The sequence below is a fragment of the Camelus ferus genome, chromosome 3 (genome assembly GCF_009834535.1).
Source record: "Camelus ferus isolate YT-003-E chromosome 3, BCGSAC_Cfer_1.0, whole genome shotgun sequence".
In the NCBI taxonomy this organism is placed as follows: domain Eukaryota; kingdom Metazoa; phylum Chordata; class Mammalia; order Artiodactyla; family Camelidae; genus Camelus; species Camelus ferus.
The window spans coordinates 36,626,242-36,645,776 of record NC_045698.1 but is presented as its reverse complement, the minus strand read 5'-3'; the positions used below and the strand labels follow the sequence as shown (position 1 = coordinate 36,645,776).

Genomic DNA, 19,535 nt, shown 5'->3' with positions numbered 1-19,535 from the left:
GCTTTTGCAATAAGAATCTGATTTTAGATGCTATTATTTTTTGAGCATATGAAACTAATATTTTAAGTCCACTATTTTTCAGTTGTTTTAGCCTAAAGGAATATGCAGTGGATTTGTACTTAGCCTGGGACATGGCCTATGGTGGGGATGGATGAGCTCCATAAAAACCTCCTAAAATTATACATGTGTGTACGTATACATATATATGTGTGCAAATATGTATATAAATGTGCATATATGCATATGGGTTTAAATAACATACCGCTTTTTCAAAAGTTCCTTCATACTGTTCCATGTGATTTCATTACAATGTGATTACATTTTGTTCTGTTCTGTTTATCTCTATTACTTTTGTGCCTCATTGCCATCCCTGTCCATATTGCTGCTCAAAGCAGAATTTTAAGAACACCTCAAGGTGTTTTTAAATGGAGCCAGTAAACAGCTTTAGCCGACACCTCCAGCATGGCATGGTGACACAAGCCAACACAAACAGGGAGTGGGAGGTTTGCTGACAGCTCTGGGCACAGAGACCTCAGGACTGGTTTGGTGAGGCAGACTTGAAATCAAGCAGTGACTTGTGGAGGAACCAAAGAGGACTTAATCATGTGGTCTCCTGTACCGGCTCCCTGTGTGAGGAAAGGGAACTCTAGAAGAGGCTGAGCCATCTTTTAGTCAAAGCAGAGGAAACATGCACAACCAACCAGGGCAGGAAAGCAAGTACATAGATGCTAACTCAGCTCCTCCCGTGTAAGGTCTCAGGCAGGGCTGGGTCCACCTGTCTTCTTTTGTGTTTGGTATCTGGGAGCCATAGCTAAAACTCCAACAGTATCCTGTGTATTAGTTAGGATACACATTGGGTCATTGTAATGACAAGATTCCCAAACACAGTGGCTTAAGTAAGAAAAGAGTGTTTCTTCCTTATGTATAAGCCCAGTTATCCTGTCCAGGATTGGCTGTTACCTTACACTCTTGGGAACCCTGTTCATGTAAAGTGCCTTGCTCTACTCAATGCTGTTCATTTATCCTATTTAAAAATGAATCTATTCCACAGCCATACAGTGAGCCTAAAAATCTAAGCGAGTTTATGGAAAAACAAAGGAAATAGAGAAGATCAAGCATGTATTGCAGAGGATATTGGCAATATGGTGTAGAGGTTACATGGAACCTTACTGTATCGTTTTCTTCTGCCAATTGCTAGCCTGTGAGCTTGGGCAAGTTACTTAACCTCTCTGTGCCTAATTTATAAAAAGATAATAATATTACCTACTTTGTAGGTGTGTTGGAGGCTTCATGTATTAATGAGTTAATACATACAAAATGCTTTGGACAGTGCCTAGCCCATAGTTGTAACCCAACAGCAGACACTGTTGATGCTCTACTTTAATCCATTGGTACTCATCATTTTGTATACTTCAGATGGATTTTTACTGCAAGAATCTATGACTGCCTCTAGGCTTCCTCTGGCCTCTGGGGGTGTGTTCTGTTACATGCAGGGCAGACCATACATGCTGAAAAGTTAAAAGACAGCAAGGAGCCCTCAACCAGGAAGTTGAGCTGTCCTCAGTAGGGTTCTTGTCCCTTGAGTGAGGGACATGCAACTCTGTGGCATGTTCTACATTATTCCACAGAGTCCCCCAGGGTGACTCAGCCCTGGTTGCCCACATTAGCAACCTGCTGTTTAACATATTCTATATAACTTCCTTGCTTTCCCCACTCTCCTGGTCTTTCTGGCACAGCCACCCAAATTAACTACTTGCATTCAGGATCAGCCTCTGGGAAATGCCAGCCAAAACACTCTCGCATTACTACATACTTCAGTCCAACCATGATGATCTTAGCATGCACTCTGATCCTGGCAGCCCTAGCTCTTCCCTTTTCCTGCACCCCTACCTCCTGGTGTTCATCCTCTCACTTTAACAGTATTATCTGCACCAGGATGAGACAAATGCAGATTCCATGCCCTCAAACCCACCCCTTGCACTGATGTATGTAGAGTCCCATGAAAACCAGGCCACACAGGAAATGGAATATTGAAGCAAAGATAATTCAATGTCTTTGGGGCTTGCTGTCCTGCCTAACTTCCTGCAGGCTTGTTCTGATTTCTCTTGGGGCCTGCACATATGGCATATTGCTTAGATTTGTGCCTGAGTTATGACTGCATTAAATCTGAGACATGGGGGAGGACCCAGGTACACAGCTCTATATCCTGTTGTGATGGATAAGTATTCTCTTTCCATTTCCTCCCCCGGGGCAGGGAGAGGATGGAAGTGTTTTTCATGAAGACAGGAAATAACTTCACTACTACTTTGTAAGCTAGATGGAATCATCCTAAAAGAGCAGGTCCATGGGGGTGAGGAGAAAAGATATGTGGACTGGATTTTCAACAGAATGATTAAACAATAGTGCATTCTGTGGCCACACCCTGCTATTTTATAGGATGGAAAGAAACAACTTGGCAAAATAAAATCAATGTTGTCTTCTTTAAAATGAGCTATCTGTTGGGAAAACTGGACAGCAGCATGTAAATCAGTGGAGCCAGAGCAGTCCCTTACACCATACACAAAAATACACTCAAAATGGATCAAAGACTTAAACATAAGACAAGATACAATAAACCTCCTAGAAGAAAATATAGGCAAAACATTATCTCACATACATCTCAAAAATGTTCTCCTAGGACAGTCTACCCAAGCAATAGAAATAAAAGCAAGAATAAACAAATGGGACCTAATTAAACTTATAAGCTTCTGCACAGCGAAGGAAACCATAAGTAAAACAAAATGACAACCTATGGAATGGGAGAAAATTTTTGCAAATGATGAAACCAACAAAGGCTTGATCTCCAGAATATATAAGCAGCTCATACGACATAATAAGAAAAAAACAAACAACCCAATTCAAAAATGGGCAGAAGACCTAAACAAGCAATTTTCCAAGGAAGAATACAAATGATCAATAGGCACATGAAAAATGCTCAATATCACTAATTATCAGAAAGATGCAAATCAAAACTACAATGAAGTATCACATCACATCAGTCAGAATGGCCATCATTCAAAAGTCCACAAATGACAAATGCTGGAGAGGCTGTGGAGAAAAGGGAACCCTCCTACACTGCTGATGGGAATGCAGTTTGGTGCAACCACTGTGGAAAACAGTATGGTGATTCCTCAAAAGGCTAGGAATAGATTTACCATATGACCCAGGAATCCCGCTCCTGGGCATATATCCAGAAGGAACCCTACTTCAAAAAGACACCTGCACCCCAATGTTCATAGCAGCACTATTTACAACAGCCAAGACATGGAAACAGCCTCAATATCCATCCACAGATGACTGGATAAAGAAGATGTGGTATATTTATATAATGGAATACTACTCAGCCATAAAACTGACAATACAACACCATTTGCAGCAACATGGATGTTCCTGGAGAATGTCATTCTAAGTGAAGTAAGCCAGAAAGAAAGAGAAAAATACCATGAGATAGCTTATATGTGGAATCTAAAAAAAACCATAAATACAAAACAGAAACAGACTCACAGACATAGAATACAAACTTGTGGTTGCCAAAGGGGTGGGGGGTGGGGAGGGACAGACCGGGATTTCAAAATTTGTAGATACTGACAGGCATATGCAGAATAGATAAACAAGATTATACTGTATAGCACAGGGAAATATATACAAGATCTTGTGGTAGTTCACAGTGAAAAAAAGAGTTCATGTATAACTGAAAAATTGTGCTCTACAGTGGAATTTGACACAACATTGTAAAATGACTATAACTCAATAAAAACATTTTAAAAAGTGCTATCATTTCACTATTACAGTTATGCAAGACCCAGTGCCAAGAAACCCAAAGATAATACAAGTAGTCCTCATTTTGCAGGATTCCAATATGTGTGAATTTCAGTCAGCAAAATTTAGTTAGTTTATTTAAATAAAACCAGTCTCTGCGAGCAACATGTTTCATATACCCTGGTATATGAACTGTGAGTACCTCCATGAAGTACAAACTTCGGTGCTAACTTGTCAGGGGACATATTTAAGAAGTGGTGAGCTCATCACTTCTTAAATATATGCCTCACCATAAGTATTTACCAATTATGCCACTTCTTTCAAACTCTGTAGATGACTGGACACTGTGCCTCTGTTATTCAGTTTACACATGGACAGCAAAGTGTGTAGTTGGATTGCCTCCTTGTCTTCCAATGATAACCTATGTGGCATTTTACAAAAATGGATAGTCAGTGGAATGATTTGCCAACAAAAACAGAAGGGAAGAAAGAAAGAAAAAGTGATAATGTAGTAAATAAAATTAAATGGAATGTAAATGGAGTTAGAAAATATAGCTGAGCATGGGAATGTTGACACTGGAGCCATTCTAGAGACTCAAGATAAGCAACTGAAGGAACTTAGTGAAGGTTAACTTATTGCCATAAATGAGGAAAATGACAAAAAGATGAAGATGTCTTAGAGGAAGTGACACCAGCAAAAAACCAACCAAACAAAGAAACAACCAAAAACACATTAAACACTATCAGATACTTCATGGCATTAAAAGTGCAAAGGATAAAATGGTAAAAGCAGATCTAAATTTAGAAGAGACTGACAATTTACCAAGGCATAGACAAGATACTCACTCTGTACTGTAGGTTATATGACAAGAAGACCAACACCATTCTAATTCCTCTAGATAATGTCTTTACAAAGAAATAAAATACTTTAATTCTCAGTATTTCCAATCTGTTAAAACTACAGTGTGCTACCTCTTGGGGAGTGATGGTAATGTTAGCTATCTTGATTGTGGTGGTGGTTTCATGGGTGTATGCATTTATCAGAATTCATCAAATTGTGCATCTGAAATATGTGTTGTTTTCTGTATAGGAACCATACCACAATAAAGTGTTAAAAAAAAACTACAGTGTGCTAAATAAATACTTGTTTTGCTATCTTTTTATTTCCCTATATATTTATAACTGGCAGTTGGAGTGTTTTTAATATTTTGATAAAGATTTCTAAAAGTCAGCAAACAATTGTAATTTTCCCCAGTGATTATTAAGCTCATTTTGCACAGTTTCAGCCTGCTAGGTCATTTTTACAGCACTGCACAAGGACTGCCTGTACTTGAGGTTTTGTCTTATTTATTAGGATAGTAAAAACATGTAGGATTTGGAACCTGGGTGCCTGGGTTCAAACCCTGCTTCTATCACTAAACTGCTTGCTATCTGCTGCTGACCAAGTAAAAGAAACTTTCGGAGACTCAGTTTTCATACTTGAAAAACATACGAATAGTAATACTTACCACATAGGGTTCTTGAGGTGACAGATGAGAAGACCTTTGGAAATGCACCTGACCCTCTGGAAGCATTCAGTAAATAAGCTCTGTGAAAGTGGAGACCCCATCTCTTTTCTTCATTGTAGCATCCCTGGCATTTAGAACAATCCTGACATCAGGTAGTTGCTCAATAAATACCTGGCGCATAGGAGATTGAATAGTCAGGTTTAATACTCAACAAATGCTAGTGAAGTGATTCTCTCCCTCTTTCCTGACTTTCTCGAAGCTGCACACCTTCAGAGAGTTGAAGAAATCATGGGCCCAGTTTGCCTGAGGACCCAGTAGTTTCACCAGTGACCCCTGTGATAGAGTCCTTCCCTCACAGTCATTGCTGTCTTGTTTGTCCCTGCCTATTTGACTTAGTGACAGGTCACTCAGCAGGGTTCACATTTTTCACATATGTAATGAACTTACATAGATCTATAGGAAAATCACTAAGATTTCAAAAATGGGAAAAGAACAATTAATTTGCAAATAAACTTAACGAATATTTGGAAAACTTCAGCCTCACTGAACATCATTCAACTAAGGAAACATAAATCAAAACCAGAGAGATGTTCTCCTTGTGACCATGTTTTCACAGGTTTCCAGAGTGATGGAGACAGAGACTAGTGAGAGTGAGGTGAGATGACCCTCTTCTCAACTGCTTTGCTTGTGAGAATTGGTACAATCCTTTTAGAAAGCAATTAGAACACAAGGACCATGGGCCTTTGACCCATTCATTCTACTTCTGGAAATTGATCCTGAGCATTTAATGTGGACAAAGCTTTAGCATAAAGATTTTTGTGTTATTTTTAAGAGTGAAGATGGAAAACTTCCTCTATGTCCAGCAGTAGGGATTATTTTTGTGGAAGATTGTATATGCACTTTCTCTTAAGCAGTAATGTCTATAAAGAGTTTGTGTATAAAGAGTATATGTCTATAAATTTTTGTATTGTGATAGAACATTGTATATAAGAAGTATTTTAAAGTAAATATAAAACCCAAACAACTGATGTCCGAATGCAATCCTGGAAGAAAATACCCACAAATGTGAATAACTACTATTTATTATGGCTCCATGATGTTCCAGAAGCTTTGTATATTTTATTTCTAATTCTCACCGCAATCCTGCATGGTCGCTATTACTACGCCCATTTTACAGATGAGAAAATGAGGCTCAGAGGGCCAAGTAACTTTTCTGAAACTACAGATGGTTGTGCACATCTATCTGTCTGATAGTAAAATCCGTACCTTCCTGCCAAGTCAGACTCCTTTATTTGGTTGAGGGTTTTTTTTTAAGTTATGAAATAATGGATAGTTTTCTAAATTTTTCTAAGTTTCTGTTTTTTAAAATATTGGAAGCACAGACTACTTTAATAATCATAAACATGGTTAACAAGGAAACAATGCAACCTTTATAAGTCGTTTAATCACTCTGAGCCTCAATAGCTATTGAATAAACAGTACTTATCTCTGCTCATTTTATAGGGCTGTATATCAAAATTAAAGTGAGATAGCAGATAACGTGTACAAAAGCCCTTTCAAGTTATTAAGGGAAAGGTGCTTCAGTTTTAACTGCTCCTTTCTTAATGTCTTAACTCAAAAAATTTATTTACTTCAGTTGTTTATGAGTTATCATTTTTACTTTAAATATTATAAGAATTGAAAACCTTCAATAAAATGAATGCTTTCTCACTTACACATTTTTAATGTCTGTCTCAGTTAAGAAATGAAGGGGGAGAAGTCATTGTTTTGCACAGTTGATATGGAAAACCTAACACAGGTCCAGCATTCTTTGGAAAAGGAAGTGGAAGGCTGCTGTATCAGATGTTTTGGAAAGAAAGTAACTGTGGCACAGGCTGGAAGTCCCAGATGGGAGCATTCCAAAAGCACTTTTATTGATTCTTGTTGAATATTCATGGAGTTGAAACTCTCTGTCTCTATTGATCATATTCTGAGGCTGGAACACTGCGCGCGGGCGCGCGCGTATGTGTGTGTGTGTGTGTGTAGCATCGCCAGATCCTGGGCATTTATGGAGCCTTGCCTTCAGGGGCTGTTCACTCAGGACTCCCTCCAGGATGCCAGGGTCGTCCTAGATGACTCCTCCTGACAAAAGGGCAAGGTGCAGCTCATCCTCAAGGATTATTTCAGGTCCCTATGCACCTCACCAGTTTAATTTGGGCTTTGCCTCAGGGGCAACCTGGAAGTCCCTACAGAAAGTTAGGAGATGCAAACATCTTGTTCTTTCTGTATCCATAGATACCCCCGAGCAGCTTCTGGGAAAGCCAGTAGAAATGTCTGGTTGGGGGCAGCTGCAGCTTGACTTCCCTGCGAAGTTCAAAGGGTTATTTGGTCAGTGACTCCCTCCTGCAGCCTGCTTTTGTGCAGCCACAATTCTAAATGTAGGACTGCCTGCCACCAGGTCCCTTAAAGGAAGGTGCCTTCAGAGCACAGTGCAGTTTGGGGACCTTTTTAAAAAGAAGTGACATTTTTCTTCTTTAATTGAGAGAGGATGTGACATAGAGTCAAACATCAGTAAATACACAGTTGGCTCCATTAACATGATACAATTTGAGTCCTGCTTTATATACTAAATAGTAGTTATCTCCCCAGCATAGATTGCATCTGTGAAGTAGGGTGCTTCAAGCTTGCCTACTGGAAACTGGGTTCAGGGCCCTTTCTCTCTCAGCTGTAATAACATTCACTGTGATGTAAGTTCCACCAGCAGCCTGGGAGGAAGTTTAGTTTGGCTGATTTAAACTTAAAATAGGGAAAGAAAGTCTTGTTTTCTTGTTCTTCTAGATTAGGCTATAATTTTGAATTTAGTTGTTTTAGTCACCTGTACTTATTTATAGGTGGAAAATGCAATCTCACACATTGGCCACAATCCTTGGCAGACTCTGATAAGATCCTAGATGACCTAGGAGATGATTGTAAATTGTTCCCATGCCTGCATTATTTCTTTTCTTATTGGACTCTTTCTCTATGTATAGCACTCGGTCTTATATGCAGAAATATGACCAAGTGACAGGTTTAAAAACTTGTGTAAAGAAGATCATTTTTCAACAAACTAGAAAAATAATCTCCAACAATAAAAGAATGGTTGTATTTAAGAATGGCCAAAATTTGCAAACTTCTTCTTACAGGGTCAGATAACATAATTTTAGGCTTGTGGGCCAATTGATCCACATCATAATTATTCACCTTTGCTGTTGTGATGCAAAAGAGCATAGCCAGTGGTCTCTGGGTGAGGCTGTGTTCTAATAAAACTTTACTTGTAAAACCAGGCAGCTGTTTGCAGGCCTAAAGTTTGCCAGTTCCTAGGTTACAGTATAATCCATTTGATGCTTGCATCTGGTGTGTTGCTGTCAGCTGAAAGTAAGGCAAAACCAAACTAAAGATAGCCTTAAAGTCACATTAATCTCACAGAAGAAGATTATCTCATGTAAGAAGTCTCACCATAGGGAAGTCCCAGGGCTGGTTAATCAAAGCTGTTAGATGATGTTAGGCCCAAGGCCCAAGTTTGTTCTATCTTTCTGCTCTCCCATCCTTGCCTCTTTGACTTATTCTCAGGCTGACATGCCTCATAGTCACAAGATGGCTGCCCATAGTTCTAATGTTACATGTAGATACAACAACGTTCAGCAGAAGAAATGAGACTTTTTTCCCCTGCACGTCTTTCTTTAAAAGAGCAACATTTTTCCGAAAAGAACTTTCCATTCCATAGACTATGTCTGATTGACCAGAACTGAGACACAACATTTCAAGAAAGATTTGAACTAGGTCACTGTGTTAGTTGTCTATAGCTGCTATGACATCAAACTTGGTGACACAAAACAATGGAAATTTATTCTGTCAGAGTTTTGGAGACAAGAAATCCAAGATCAGTATCACTGGGTCAAAATTAAGGTGTCAATAGGGCCGTGCTCCCTCTGGGGGGGTTCTAGAGGAGAATCTTCAAATCTCTCTGTGCTCCATTTTCATATCACCTTCTCTTCTGTGTGAAATCTCCCTTGCCTCTTTCTCTCTCTCTCTTTTTTAATATGGAACACTTCACAAATTTGCACATCATCTTTGTGCAGGGACCTTGATAATCTTCTGTGTATTGTTCCAATTTTAGTATATGTGCTGCAGAATCAAGCACTGCCTGTCTCTTATAAGGACACCTGTGGTGGCATTTAGGGCCCAGCCAGATAATTCAGCATAATCTACTCATCAAAAGATCTTTAACTTAATCACATTTGGAAAGAGCCATTTTCCAAATAAGTAACATTTACTGGTCCAGGGATTAGGACCTTAACTTTGGAGGCCATTGTTCAACCTGCTACCATCATGGAGAACTTTGTCAAAGGAAAAGACTGACATTTTCTAACATGATGGAGAGCCATTAAATTAATTACTGGCGAGAGGGAACTACCATGATTATTTTATGTTAATCAAGATTTACTTAAGTCAAATAAGGGGGGGTATGGGCCTAAAAACATCAGGATTCAGCAGGCAGGGAAAATCCAGAATATGACTGTTAGGCAAATATCAGTAACTGCTATAGCACACTCGTATGCAACTATTGTATTTAGCAAGAGTTTACAATGACTTAAGAAAATAATTTTTATAAAGTTAGGTAGGAAAAAACTTATTTATAGTGCGGTCACAACACAAAGAGTAAAATACTCTTATGCATAAAAAAGATTGAGACAATGTACTAAAAAGTTACTAGTTGTTTTCTGGAACTGGTAAAAATTTGGGTAATTGACCTTTTTTCTCTCTAGTTTTGTATTTTCCAAAATTTCTATAAAAAGTATATATATTGCTTAAATTAAAAATAAATCAATTGTATTATATTGTTAGATAATACTGGAGTTTTTTTTTAAAGATAATGTCAGTTTATTTTGTATCATTTCACTTAATTTCTCTATCTCATTTAGTTTACTTTATCATGAAATGACACAGGATAGCCACGATTCCACCCAAGAAAATTCTTCTGCTTTCAAAAAGACCTAGACCCCTTACCTTGTCTCTGGAGTTATCTTTCTGAAACACAGGTTGTTTCAGATCCACCATGCTTCTCATCAAAAACATTTAATGTCTTTTTGTTGCTTTAGAAAATGTCTTGTCTTTCCTTTTTTTTTTTTTTTTAACTCAGAGTTCTCCACTACCTAGCCCAATTTCTTAAGTCCCTAACACCAGATGCCTACACCATTCAATCATATACTTCTTGCCATCCATGCCTTTCTGTGCTCTTCCTGAAGATGGTCTCTAACTCAAAGAGTTCTCACTGTGCTCCCAGGTGGAGAGGCTGCTCAGCTTCACCAGGGAGCTCATTAGAAATGCAAATTCTCAGGCCCCACCCTAGACATACTGAATCAAAAGCTCTGGGGGTGAGCCTACTGATGCAGGTCTTAACAAACCCTCCAGGTAGTTTCAATATATTCTTGAGTTTGAGAAACTCCAGGTTAGCTCTCCTTGTCCTACTTCTTTTTATTATTGCATTCTTACATCTGTGGCAATCAACATTGCTAGAATAACCACTGGATTATTCCTCCTAGAGAATTAATTTATAAATCAGTTTTACAGGTATGTATTATGCTAGCAGTTGGCCTTCCAAATGAATAACATACCTATATTCCCATGATTTTCTTGCTGTATCAGTCATTTTTTCCTTTAGGTACATTTTTCTTGTCCTGTTTTTATGTATGTTATGCACATCAGTCAGTAAACTCAGGCAGGAATGAACAACTTTTCTTTTTTTTTTTTAAGACTTTTATGGTGGTATGATTACTGTACAGTAAACTACACATGTTTCAAATATACAATCTGATGAATTTTGATAGATGTTTACACCAATGTAACCACCACCACAATCAACGTAGCTAACATTTCCATTATTCCCCAAGAAGTGTAATTTCAAATTCCCAATTTATCCCTTCCCACCCCCTTTACCCCTGGTAACCATAATTTTGAACAACTTTTCTTAATGTTCCTCTGGATCACTTATTCTAAAATCCCTGAATGCCTTGCTTTGAGCCAGGTGTTGTCTATGATTCAAAGCCATTCCTTCAGCTGTGGTCCACTGAGTAGGACTGGTAACACATGACTGCCCCTCTCTTTCCCTTCTTCAGCTAAACCAAAAACATATCCAGAAGAATCATGGCCAGTTGTGTCTAAAGGCCCAAAGGAGCGCCCCCCCCTGCCCCCACCAACTTTACTTATAATTTTATAACCTTGGGCAGATTATCTTTCCCCAGAGTCTTACATTCATCATTAGCGAAAGTAGAAATGGTAAGAGTTTTTTCCCATTGTATACATGGACTCTCATGTACTGGAATTTATGAGCTTCTACAGAGCTCCGTGGCAAGGGAGGGCTCAGGCCTTTCTTTTTTCTCCCCTGCCATCTGAAGAAAGAGTGTTCCAAACTCTGATCAACACCTAACCCAACCCCATGCCTGGCACATAGTAAGGGCCTAATAAGTAATTGTTGGTTAAATGGAAGAAACGATGGAAGAACAGAAGGATAGAAGGAAGAAATGGCGAGAGAGAGACTGAGAGAGGAAGGGAGGGATGGCAGGAGGGAAATGGCTAAGTGTAGATCAGACACAGCTCCTGATAGGGGGAAATGCTTAAGGAAACAGGTAGAATTGGAACTCTAATCCCTAACCTGTGCCAGACAGATAGGTAGGTAGGTAGGTAGGTAGATAGAAAGAAAGAAAGAAAGAAAGATAGATAGATAGATAGATAGATAGATAGACAGACAGACTCTAACAGTAAATTAATGATTCTGTTTGGTTCCCTCCCTGGAAGATGTCAGCAGTTCCTCCCAGGTGCAAAGGGTGAGGCCCGTCTGAGAGTCTGAGAAAAGGGCTTTGTGAATTGTAAAGTAGAATGCAGATGGTGATTAACTAAGGCATCACAAGCAAGGGCAAGTCTCCTGAGTGGTCCCAGGAGAGACTGTTTTGCCTTCTTTTTGTCATTTGTGTTCTCAAAATTGTCCCTGCTTAGACCAAATCAACCTCAAATGATTTATGAATAAAATTTCCACTCTGAAAATCTGAGCAACTTAGAAATTGTAAGAACTGGACCATCTGGAGATAATTTATAAATAACACTCATCTTTCAAATCGCCTCTGTCTTCCCAAAGAGCCCTCTGTCCTGTCAGTAGGACTGCTGCCAAAGCCCAAACTGCTAAATTGGGCCGGCGACACTGAAGTCACTGACGGGAGCTTCTTATCTCTGATTCTTCTAAGAATTTGGGACACTTTATTGAAACATTCGTTTTTTCCTCATGTAAAATGTAGGCTAAAAAGTTACTAGCTGTCTTTAGATTGGGAAAGGCTTTCAGGATTTTAATGCATGTGATTCACTCAGCTTTTACTTAGTCTACTGCTAAAATAGTTGAAACTCAAATCAAATACTAAACAGAACCCAAAATATCCTGGATACATAGTAAGGTTTGGGGGCATTAAAAAAATGTCTGAACCCTCTACTCCTTTTCTAACTGAATACTGTTGATATGAAAGGGAGCCATTAATACCATCTTTTCCCCTCTGTTTCTTTCAGGTCAGTCCTATTCAGCACAATCTTAGCCCATGTTTGTGTGTGTCTCTTAAAGTGCCAGTCTAGGTATGTTTAACTGGACAGTGGAGCTTTGTGGGGCCAAGGCAGACAAGACCATGCAGAGTTGACCAGCCTGGGTAATGATTCCTGTTATCACGTCTGTTAGATTGTCATGTTGATTTTTTTTTCCTTGCGTCTGCTGAGCTGAAGTGATCGAAATCACTTATGAAAACAGTGGCCTTTTATTGGTTCCCAAATTATAAAATCTGTCATAATATGAAGCACATTTCGTGTCTCTCTTCACACCCTGGGATTATGACACATCGCATCAACTCTTATTACTGCTCAGGGAGAGGCAAAGCTTAAAAATGATCAGGTTCAAAGGAGAGCCCTGCAAGCTGTGATCTCTGTTTCTCTATTAGAATTCCACCAGCCCTGACTCCCTTACCCAAAATGCACATGCACAGCCCTTTCCTTCCCTGGCTGGGGGTATTTGAGTTTATATGCTTGCAATTAACTCTGTAGACTGGAGGTCTTCACATGGCTTCTCAAGGATCTACTAATGGTAAATGATGAAATTGACTAGCTGGTGCAAGAGTCATATTGAACTCCTTGCACTTAAAGAAGTTTATAAAGCAGGGCTTTTCTGGAGTTGAGGTGAAAACTTTTTCATTTGGGAAATATATAGCATAATACACAGAACTGTGCTATTTTAAACACAATGGGCATGGTGTGCATGTTGAGACAGAACACATCCCCATTTCTGAGAACATCCCTCAGCTTGGAAAGCATCTGAAAAGGCAGCTTCATAAAGGGATTCTGCTCTGTTTCTCTCTGGATCCCACAGAGCTTTTCTTTGTGTGGCCTCCACCCATTCCATTTTATTTTCCTTACGTTTCATAGCATTGGTTTTCTAACACAGATGAAGAGAATTCCTGGGGATGTGTCTCAGCATTTCTAGAAGGAAATGTATGTATACTTTGAAAAAAATGTATTTCATATTATAACAGAATTTTATAATTTGGGAACCAATAAAAGGCCACTGTTTTCATAATATAAGCCAAGTTAAGTTTGAGAAATTCTCTTTGCTGGAGGGAATCTGCATCATGAGTTTTCAAAGGGGACAGCTGTTGGGGGTGGGATCTTGTCTCCCTAGATGGGTCATGTCAAGATCTTTTTGGGTGGTTGGGCATAACATTTTGCTTATAAAATAGGAAAAGAAAAATTTTTTTTTAAGGTTCAAAACAATCCTGGGCAAAGGTAATAACAAGTAACACCCGTATCTCTCCTGTAGGACCAAACTTCAGGTGACAGAGCTGAGACAGGAATGCCCCTGCCAAGGTAGAAGCCGTACATTCAGGGCCTGTTGTCCAGGATCAGGAAGAGAAAGGTAAGTGTCGTGTGTGGAAACAGCTGTGGCTTCAACAACACAAGCTTTGCCTTCATTGCATGAGCACAGTTGCTCTAAGAAAATGGAAAGAGAAAGAGGACTGAGGGCAGTGAATCAAGCAAGGGGCCTCAGAATGGGGGTCCCAAGACCTGCAGAGCTGGTAGCCATGAGGATGCAATAGCTTCCTCAAGAAACAGTTGTGAAGCATGTGGGGAGGAAGGGGGATAGAGGCTGCTTCCTAATTTTTACTGATGGTGCTCTTGGCAAGAGGTGGGGGCAGAGGCCCCACCTGAGCAAGCAAACAGCAGAGTTCCTTCCTGAACTCTTAGCAGGGTGGCAGCTCTCTGTAGGCGACTTCATGGTGTCATTTCTGCAGGGCCTTCTGAACCCATCCAGGTGCATTAGTCCCATAGTCTCCAAGAGGAATGGCTCTGGGGAACAAAAAGAGTGAATTGTCTAAGAGGGGTGATGCAGGGGACAGTATAAGAGTAATAAGTGAGTTTTAACAGTGAAAAGAAAAGAAAGCCCAGTGAGTGCCAAATGCCACAAAAATCACCATGTCCCACAGCTGTACATGGGATAAGTGAGGGGCACAAATTTGTGGAAGAGCTGGAAGAGCCCGGTGTTGGTGAAAAGATATGACCTCCCTGTCATGCTAGGGAGGGATATCAAACAACACCAAGGGAGGCCAAGCTGCAGAATAGAAGGATGAGACCACTACGTCATGCTGGAGCCATCCTGAAGCCTTGCAAGAGAGAAGAGGTTTGGGGAATTGCAGTCCAGAGAATTCCCTGGTGGAAGCTCAGCTCTTAATACTCCTAGATGATGCTCTCCCAAGCTGTTGAACAGGAGGCCTGGAGATGGGACTAAGTAGATGGAATTGAAGGCAGGAACCACGGGGATCCTGAGATACTGGGGATGGGTTGGCCAAGAAAAGACGTTACCCACTGGTAGGGAAGGGGTCTGATGAGAAGCATGTTCTTCAAAGATTTAAGGTATGGCTAAGGTGGTGGAGAGAAATCAGAACTCTCCACTTTAAGGAAAACTTAGACATAAATTAGTAGAAATGCAAATAAATCTTTTGGAATTCTCTTCCCATCTTCCTTGGGTATTGATAGTTAATGTAAGAATTGCTGTGACCTCAACCAGACAGTCTCCAAATCAAACCAGGGTGCCGCTGAGGCTCTGATTCCTTACCAGCAGACTTGATATGTTATCTAAAATAGCAACCAGGAGAGAAGGACCCATGAAAATGCAGGCAGGAAGCACTTTCTTTAGTGTTCTGAAATATAAGGTAAAAAGTGACAACAGCCCAGAGAGGTGCTGTGACAGTGGGAGGAGCAATAAGGAACAATTATCTCTGGCACAATTCAGGTTAAAGTGCTAACCTACGTGAAAATGCAAGAACTTGGACAAATAAAGAAGAGAGGATGTGGAGCACAAATGGCATTTTACTGAGAATCCCAATAAATAGGCTCTTCGTTCACTCTCACTAACTAGCTTGGGACATTTGGGGAAGTAATATAATGTCCTTGAGACTTGGTTTCTTTCCACATCAAAAATGAGTGTTGAAGCTGGTGGTCCCTAGGATCCCCTCTCATCCTCTGTGAATCCAGGTCCTGGAGAGTTCACGTACTGGGACACTTTCTCCCAGATTTTCCAGAGTGAATACTGTTTCTCTGATATGGCCTCAGCCAATAACATGATCCTTCTCATTTCCAATTAGAAAATGCCTCTCCCATCCATCCATTTTGCCTACCAAGAAACACAGTGCCACTAGTCTGGACTGCAGCACTGTTGCCCAGCCAGGCAGGCCAGCCTGTCACTAAGGAGACCCAAACCCTGACACTGAACCTGGCATCTCAGGGAAAGACTATTGAGCATTTCACTTGGCTTTTGAGCCCAGTGATCAAGACAGAGTGTGCTGGGTTGATGTTAACTGTTACACGACTCTTTTCATTACAGTGCTTTCACTTTGGAGCCTGAGGGAAGTATCACAGGTTCTAGAGTCTGGGCTCTGGGCCGCTTGGGACTCCCCTAGGCCATGCCTGAGCTCATATTCCAAGCAGTGGTTGGGTTATTTTATTCTACCCACAGCGGTGGACTCAGCACCAGAACGGCTGGGGTGCATTTTATCTCCTTTGCCTCTTCTGGCACCCAGTTTTTGTTCATTCACTTACTCACTGAGTACCTACTGTGACTAAGACATTATGTAGGATACCACAACGATTACTGTTTTGGTGTTCCTTCAAGGTTTTTTGCTTGATCTTATAACCACCACCCTGAGTGAGCTTGGAAGTGAGTTCTTCTCTAGAGCCTGAAGATAAGAGTTCCTCCAGCCAACACTTTCATGTCTTGTGAGACCCTAAGTGGAGAACTCAGCTAAGTCCACCCAGACTTCTACCCTGCAGAACTAGAAATAATAAATGAGTGTTGTTTTAAGCCACTACGTTTGTGGTCATTTGTTATGTAACAACAGAATAATAATACAACAGCCATGCTCGTTTGTTTATACATCACTTACAACCACTTTCACACTACAACAGCAGGGCTGAGTAGTTACAACAGAGACCTCATAGTCTGCTACACCTGACATATTTACTATCCAGCCTTTGACAGAAAAAGTTTACTAATCTGTACTTCACCAAAAACGTAATCTCAGCTCAGGTGTATTTAGTGAGAGTTTTGTGCCTGACCCAAGATTTAGAAGAAGCAGGACTTACATCCAGGAACACTCAGTCAAACATTCCTTTCATCAAACTGAAATAGGCCAAAAAACTAGTAGATACCAGCCTGTCCTGCAGACCCATTCTCCATTCCAGTTTTTAAAAGACTGAGGGGAGAGAGAGAGTGTTAATATGTTCAGAGAAAAAAATTAGAGTGTTATGTACCATATGCATATTGGAGGTTGTCATTTTCCACATTATGAATCTTTATATTAGCTAAATTTTTGTAATAAATTTGTATTAAATTGATAATAATTATAGCCATACGATTTTTAAGGGGTACTTTGTGGCCCACTATGTGTTTCTTAGTGCAGTGGCCTGGAGAAGAGAATATATGAAGACTATTGTTTTGTGATCAGAATTTTGAATTCACTCCACTGGTCCTTGACTTTTCCTCCCTTTAAGGTGTCCCTTCTACCTTCACAATGGGGCAAGTCATGTCCATGCATTTCTTCATTCACTATTGTCACCATCTTAGAGTTATAATACCCTCAGCACACGCACACACAGATGAAAAGATTTGGCATGGTATGTATTTAGCTAAATTGAGTTGAAATTCATATGATCCTGAGGATTAGAAGAAGGAGTGGAAGCAAATGTATTGGTGTCCTCAGGCTGCCGTAACAAATTAACCACAAACTGGGTGGCATAAAACAACAGATTTATTTTCTCACAGTTTTGGAGTCCAGAAGACTGAAATCAGGGCGTTTTCCGAGTTGTCTCCATGGAGGGTCTGAGGGAGAATCCATTCCTGCCTCTCTCTTAGCTTCTGATGGCTGCCAGCAATCCTCAGAGTTCCGTTGACTTGTAGCTGAATAACTCCAGTCTCCACCTCCATCTTCACATGGTCTTCCTCTTCCTGAGTCTGTGTCTCAAATCTCCCTCTGCCTTTCTCTTTTAAGGATGCCTGTCATTGGATTTAGGCCTACCCTAAATCCAGGAATGATCTCATCTTGAGATCCTTAGTTATATCTGCAAAGACCCATTTGCCAAATAAGGTCACAACCACAGGTCTGACGGTTAAGATTTGGGTATATCTTTCTGGAGGCTGCAGTCCAACTCACTGCAGAAAATATTTGGCATGTTCCTGTAGCTGTTAGCAAAAACTTTTCCTCAGTCTCCTAACTAGCATTTGAAATCAACAAAACTGTCCTCTATTGTGGGAAGAATTGTTCTGCTTTTTCTCACGGGGCTTTATGAATATTCAGCTCCTCCCTCCATGATCCTGTGAGTATAGATTGGACAGTCCCTCAATGGCAACACATGTGAGAGATGCCAAAACCTTTATCACTATCCTATGTGGGTGCCTCCACCGTGTCTTGCCCTTTGCACCCATCTATTCAAAACCTAAGGTAAGGCAACATTAGGAGATGTGTCAAAAGTCAGGGTCATTATCCTCAAGTGTTAAGTCCAGGATAGAGCCCTGTGGAGTCTTTCTGTAGGTGGGAAATTTTGCTCTCTAGCAGAAGAGTATGGGTCTCTCTGGAAACAAGTCTATGCCACTTATTGTCCATTTGGTCTTGGGAAATCTGATTCTGTGATCTGGGTTCTCTCTCTGCAAAGAAGGCACAACAATGCCTTGCTACCTTACTAGGGTGTTGTGTGAATTTGCTGACACCCATAAAGCTCCCTGAAAATGAAGAGGCTTACATAAGTCCCTGGTATTATTCACACAGCAAACGTTTCCCCCTGAGACTAAAGTAATAAATGGTACCATTGTGCAGCCAGTGGAGCGTGTTCAAAAGTTTCCGTTCACAACTAGTAGATCAAGTTGTGGGTGGCTGTATGGACTTTCTGTGCTCATGCCAAGCTGCCTCCGAAACAGCGGCACAATGGTCGATCCTGGAATGAAAAGCTGTACTGTACAAGACGGCCGAATCGTGGCATCACATCACATAGGACAGTCCTGTGTAGTGACTTCATGTGCACCTTTCCTTACAGCAGAAAGGAACAATAGCAGACACAGTGGCCACAGGGATATCGAACGTGGTAGCTATTGAGAAGCAACTATCTTCTTCCACCACATTGATAAACTTCCCAAGCCTGTGGGTGCTCACAATTGGGGGCCAGAGGGAGGGGATTATAACTATAGCTCTTCTTTCTTTTTTTCTTTCTGAATTCTTGGGCCAGGAACAGCCGGGGTTCTAAATCAAAGGGTGTTCAGGTCAAGGATGTAGTCTCTTTAAATACAGTTCATCTGGGTGAGAGTATGTGGGAGCAGTCTGGACAGAATGCTGCTGGCTGGCACAGGAGATAAGAGAGGATTGCCTTTCCACCATTATAAGCTCTGGAAATACTCCAGGACATGATTCAGGGAAAATACTTTCCTTCTTTTTGGGACTTTCAGCCTCTGGATGCCACATCTGAGATGACAGACATTTTAATTAAATGAGCAAGAAATTAGCTACTGAAGGTATTGCATTTATTTTTTAAAAAGTAATCATGTTCAATTAGAGATATTTGGGGATTACACTAACAAACTTACTTGGATCAAAGTTATCCCTTTGGTAGTAAGTATTCTCACATTATAAAGCTGAGGGGGAATCTC

At 40.4% G+C, this 19,535-nt stretch overlaps 1 protein-coding gene and 1 non-coding gene across 5 annotated transcripts in view; one reads left to right on the top strand and one right to left on the bottom strand.

Annotated features, from left to right (window-relative positions):
- The window catches only part of ANKRD55 (ankyrin repeat domain 55), a 661,295-nt gene that overhangs the window by 402,301 nt on the left and 239,459 nt on the right, over positions 1 to 19,535 (top strand). For all 4 annotated transcript variants that reach the window (XM_032472436.1, XM_032472450.1, XM_032472447.1 and 1 more), the window contains 2 exons: positions 12,875 to 13,008; positions 14,166 to 14,261. The gene's annotated coding sequence lies outside the window, so the exon portion shown is untranslated. The remainder of the gene's footprint in view (positions 1 to 12,874; positions 13,009 to 14,165; positions 14,262 to 19,535) is intronic.
- LOC116662899 lies at positions 9,358 to 9,464 on the bottom strand. Its single transcript, XR_004318982.1, has one exon. It is a non-coding gene; the product is annotated as a U6 spliceosomal RNA (small nuclear RNA).